This window comes from Lycium ferocissimum, unplaced genomic scaffold (assembly GCF_029784015.1).
Source record: "Lycium ferocissimum isolate CSIRO_LF1 unplaced genomic scaffold, AGI_CSIRO_Lferr_CH_V1 ctg11, whole genome shotgun sequence".
In the NCBI taxonomy this organism is placed as follows: domain Eukaryota; kingdom Viridiplantae; phylum Streptophyta; class Magnoliopsida; order Solanales; family Solanaceae; genus Lycium; species Lycium ferocissimum.
In genome coordinates, this window is record NW_026713599.1 from 210,990 (window position 1) to 216,989 (window position 6,000).

A 6,000-nucleotide genomic window follows, 5' to 3' on the forward strand; every position below is an offset into this window, starting at 1 on the left:
TGTTAAATTCTGCAGCAAAAAGAGCCTTATTACAGTGGCTTTGACATACTGTTAATGTACACATTAATTAATGTTGAGATATCGGCACACATGAATCAGTAATGTGGCAAGTTCTGTCACGCACGTGATTTACCTGACTATCAAAATTCAAAAATTATGGTGAAATAGTAAAGTGTTGGTGATAATACAATAATATTACAATTACAATTGAAAAATAAAATGAAGAAATAAAAATATCTTATTGAGGGGCGCGGATATCTCACTTTCTTAACGAGAGATTCAAGCATGCAAAGCAAATCTATTGATCCAGTAGATAATCTTTCGATTTGTCCCCCTCCGGATACAACATCTCGTCAGTCGTATAACTCAACAAATCTACAGAAGATGTTGAAGCTTCAAAGCCCACCAAAAAAAAGTTAACAACACCTTCCTTCAACTAATAAACTCTCTTTATTTTCCTCACTTTTCAAGAACTCTCCAAAAATATATATTTTTCTCTATATCCACAAAATAAAGATGACAAACTATTTATAGTTGAAAAATTCATTCTTGCATTGAATTGGATGAAAGAGTGGAATAATGGGTATTAAGATGGTGTAAATATGGAGAATATGGGAGAATTATGAGTAGGAGGTTACAAAAGAAAATAAGACCACATTCATCCATAACTCATATGAATAATGAGATAATAAAAAACAAAAGTAATGGCCAATTAAAGGCACAAAAACGTAAGGAGAAGAAAGACCACTTCTGCCAACTTTATGGCCACAACGTACAGATGAAAGCAACATAAATTTGCATTGAATTGATGAACTTTAACACATATTATTTAATATTAAAAATGCATTAAAAGTCCATCAATCCCCCACTCATTTTAATATTAATATAAGAGAGTATATCAGTTGAAGGTAGATTATTATGTATAATGAAGGTGTGCCCTGCATTGAACCTTCACTTAGTAAAACAATAATCTTTACTCCGGCAGCCGTAAGTGGTCTCGACTTGAACTATGATCGCTTTAGGAAATAAAGAATTATTGCTTACACATAATAATCAAGGTATTGACATGATCTTTAATAGCCAAAGACATTACGGCCTTGTGCTATCCTAAGTTCATGAGTGCTTTTGAGAACGAGCCCAATTCTCATAAGAAACGGCCTACTTCCACACTCACATAAGTGAAATCTGTCAAGGGTGTTTCTGTAACTTAACACCCCACTCATACGAGCTACAGAATTTCATTAAGAGTTTATAAACTCAACCTCCACAATTCTGAGAATAATGCACCCACACCATAGGGAGGGAATAAATAAAATGGTGCATTATCTCAAAAAGTCATCATATGATTCGTTTTTCCCATTGAACCTAGTTATAGGATCTCTAGTCCCCAGGTTGAATTTCCTCATATACGACTCATGAATTTATGGGCTTCAACCCCATCCCCCTCGATGTGCTCCGGACTTTTCTCTGCCAAGGCCTTGGTCGGTGGATCGCAAGATTATCACAAGATTTGACATAATCAACGTTAATGGTACCACTTGTCAAATATGATCTCACGATCGTATTTTCTCCTTATAGTACGGATTTACCGTTATAATAACGGTTTTGAACTCTACCAATCGCAGCAGTGCTGTCACAATGAATTAAAATTGGAGGAATTGATTTTTCAAAATAAGGTATTTGAAATAATAAATCTCTCAACCAATTCGCTTCTTCACTAGTTGAAGCTAAAGCAATTAGTTCAGCCTCCATGGTAGAGTTAGCAATAATAGTTTGTTTTTTTGATTTCCAACAGATAGCACCACCCGCCAACGTAAAAATACAACCGGTGGTAGAACAGAATCACCGATAAAGTGTTCCAATCGCATCGAAAAGCCTTCAAGTAAATGATATTTTTTATAAAACAAGCCATAGGTTTTTGTACCAACTAAATATTTCATAACTCTCGTTATGGCATGCCAATGTTCATTACCCGGCTTGCTTGTAAACCTCGCTAAGTACTCTAACCGCATACGCAATATCGTGCCTAGTGCAATCGATCACATGTCTCAAACTTCCAATTAAGCTAGCATATTCCTTTTGATTTATCATTTCATTTTCACTTTGAACAGGAAACAAGTGAATACTTGAATCAAAAGGAGTTACAACATGCTTGCAATCAAGAAAGTTATATTTTTTCAAAATTTTCTCAACATAATGTGATTGATCAAGGAAAATTCCATCACATGTTTTAGTAATTTTTATTCCAAGAATAAAATTTGCCTCACCAAGATCTTTCATGTCAAAATGGCTTCTAAGAATATTTTTAGTTTCACCAATAACATTCATGTTAGAGCCAAATATCAATAAATCATCAACAGAGGCAAACAATAACATGTGAATTATTCCAAGACTTATGATAGATGCACTTATCACACTCATTTGTTTTAAAACCATTTTCAATCATGCGGCAGAATCAAATTTCTCATGCCATTGCTTTGGTGCCTGCTTTAAGCCATATAGGGATTTAGTAAGTTTACACACTTTGCTTTTTGGCCTCGCTTCAATAAAACCTTCGGGTTGTTCCATATAAATTTCCTCATTTAGGTCCCCATTTAAAAAAGCGCTTTTACATCCTTTTGGTGAATATGCAAATCAAAAATTGCAAAGAATAGCAATTAAAAGCCTTATGGATGTAATTCTAGTTATGAGAAAAAGTATCAAAAAATTCTAGGCCTTCTAGTTGTTTAAAACCTTTAGCAACTAGTCTAGCCTTATATTTATCAACAGAGCCATCCGGTTTTAACTTTTTTCTAAGGACCCATTTACACCCAATTATTTTACAACCCGGTGGTAAATCAACTAACTTCCAAGTTTTATTGGAAATAAGTGATTCCATTTCATCATTTACAGCCTCTTTCCAAAAAATAGCATCATGTGAAGATAAAGCTTCTTGTAAATTGAGAGGGTCATTTCCAATATTAAAAACATAAAACTCAGGACCAAAATCTTTTTCTACTCTAGCTCTTTTACTTCTTCTTAACTCAAAATCATCACTTTCTTTATTTTTCAAAATGCAGTAGAAGAATTAGGTAGTGACAAAATATTTTCGTTAGTCCTATGACCCCCACTATTTTTAGAATCAAATGGAAATTTATTTTCATGAAAAATAGGATCTCCTGATTCTATTATTATATTATCTTCAAGACTAAAAAATCTAAAGGTACGTACTATTTGAAGCATAACCAAGAAAAGCACAAGTAGTAACTTTTTTACCTAATTTACTTATTTTGGGATCCATTAGCCTTACATAAGCTAGACAACCCCAAACTCTTAGATATCCCAAATTTGGCTTGTGACCTTTCCACAACTCAAATGGTGTTAATTTAGTCTTTTTATGAGGCACACGATTCAACACATAACAAGCAGTTAAAATAGCTTCACCCCAAAAATTTAGAGGTGCACTAGACTCAATAAGCATGGCATTTGTCAACTCAACTAAAGTTCTATTTTTTCTCTCCGCTACACCATTAGACGCAGGGAGAATAAGGTGGAGTAGTTTCATGAATTATTCTCAATGATCTAACAAAAGAATTAAACTCATTAGACTCATATTCACGGCCTCTATCACTTCTAATTCTTTTTATTTTTCTATCAAACTGATTTTCAACTTCATGGAGATAAATTTTAAAATTTTCAAAAGCATCACTTTTATTTTTCATCAAGAAAACATATGTATACTTAGAAAAATCATCAATAAAAGTAATAAAATATCTATTTCCTCCACGAGTTAAAATTCCTCCAAGTTCACAAATATCGAGTATGAATTAACTCTAACAATTCGCTTTTTCTTTCAACTTGAAAATGAGGCCTTTTTGTGATTTTGGCTTTACTACAAGCCTCACATTTTTCAAAATCCTTTTTAATCATTGGGATTAATCCTAGACTACTCATGATTCCCACATAACGATTATTAATATGACACAAACGAGCATGCCAAAAATTAGTAGAAGAAAGCATGTAAACAGAATTAGTAACTTTATTCATCTCAACATTCAACTTGAACATCCCATCACAAGCATACCCCTTTCCCACAAAAATACCTTTTTTCACTATTACATATTGATCAGACTCGATAATTTATTTGAAGCCTGCTTTATTAAGAAGAAAACTCGACATCAAATTTTTTCTCATGGAAGGAGTAAAAAGTACATCTTTTAAAGTTAACGCCTTCCGAGGTAAAGCTCAACTCGACATCTCCTTTCCAAGCACTTGAGTAGTGTGAGAATCACCAAGCATGATGGTTTTGGGCTCCTCAAATGGAGTATACACTTTGAACCAATCTTTGTCATAGCAGACATGACGGTTTGCAGAATGTACCCCACCATCCATCAACATTTTCAACCATATGTATGTTCTGTTATCAACGCCACAAGTGGCTCTTCGGTAACGTTCGCCTGAGGTGTAGGACCACATTTCCGAAACTTGCAAAATCGAGCGATGCCCACTCTTGCCACAGACAAAGCATGGTCCTCCATTTTGTGCTTGTTGATTTTGTACTTGGTTGTTACCACCATTATTTTTCTTGGGAGGTCTACCATTGTTTTTCTTGAATATTTTCTTCTTAGGCTTCATAGAGGTATTTTTGTTAGCATTAGGAGCAAGATTATTTGAAGTAATTAAATTTACCTTATTTGTGACGGGTTGTAAGTTGCTCTCTTCCGTTTGCAAAAGTGCATCTTGGCCCCTTGCCTCTTCTTCCATGCGGATTCGCATAATCAACGTCTCAAGAGAGGTTTCCTTTTATTTGTGGCGCATAGTTTTTTGAAATTCCTTCCACGAAGGTGGAAGTTTATCTATTATGCCACAAACAACAAGGTTATCTCCAATTTTGATCTTCTCGGACCTAAGCTCTCCAACAATCATTATAAAGTCTTGACTTGATCTACCACTGATTTGTTGTCCACCATTTGGAAACGAAAAAATCTACTAGCAGCATATTTTTTCGCTCCAGCCTCCTCGGTATCATATTTACTCTGCAACGCTTTCCAAATTTTCTTTGCAGTAGAGTAAGTTCTATCATAATAATCATAAAAATTATCTGATAGACAATTAAGTAAATAATACCAAGCATTTGTATGAATCTTCGTCATACTTTTCAATTTTTTCTTGAAGAGAAATAAGTTCTTCATCATTCATGGAAAAGTTGTCTACTTTATTTGGATTCTTTCTCGCTAACACATAAGAAACATTGAGAAGACTTAAGTAGAAAAGTACTTTACCCTTCCATCTCTTAAAATAGTACCGTTGAAAACCGAAATGGCTTGTTAAGATCTCCACTTTGACATCCGCGGATTTTTCAATTGTAGCCATGAATCTCCTTTAAAATTGTTGGTGATAATACAATAATATTACAATTACAATTGAAAAATAAAATGAAGAAATAAAAATATCTTCTACTTCGAGGCGCGGATATCTCGCTTTCTTTAAGGAGATTCAAGCCAGCTGCCAAAGCAAATCTACCGGTAAAGAAGAATCTTTCGACTTGTCCCCTCCAGATACAACGGCCGATCACGTCGTATAACTCAACAAACTCGGACAAGATGTTGAGTCCAAAGCTCCACTAAAAAAAGAACACCTTCCTTGACTAATAAACTCTCTTTATTTTCCTCACTTTTCAAGAACTCTCCAAAAATATATATTTTTCTCTATATCCACAAAATAAAGATGACAAACTATTTATAGTTGAAAAATTCATCCTTGAATGAATTGGATGAAAGAGTGGAATAATGGGGTATTAAGATGGTGTAAATATGGAGAATATGGGAGAATTATGAGTAGGAGATTACAAAAGAAAATAAGACCACATTCATCCATAACTCATATGAATAATGAAATAATAAAAAACAAAAGTAATGGCCAATTAAAGGCACAAAAACTTAAGGAGAAGAAAGACCACTTCTGCCAACTTTATGGCCACAACGGACAGATGAAAGCAACATAAATTTGCATTGAATTGAT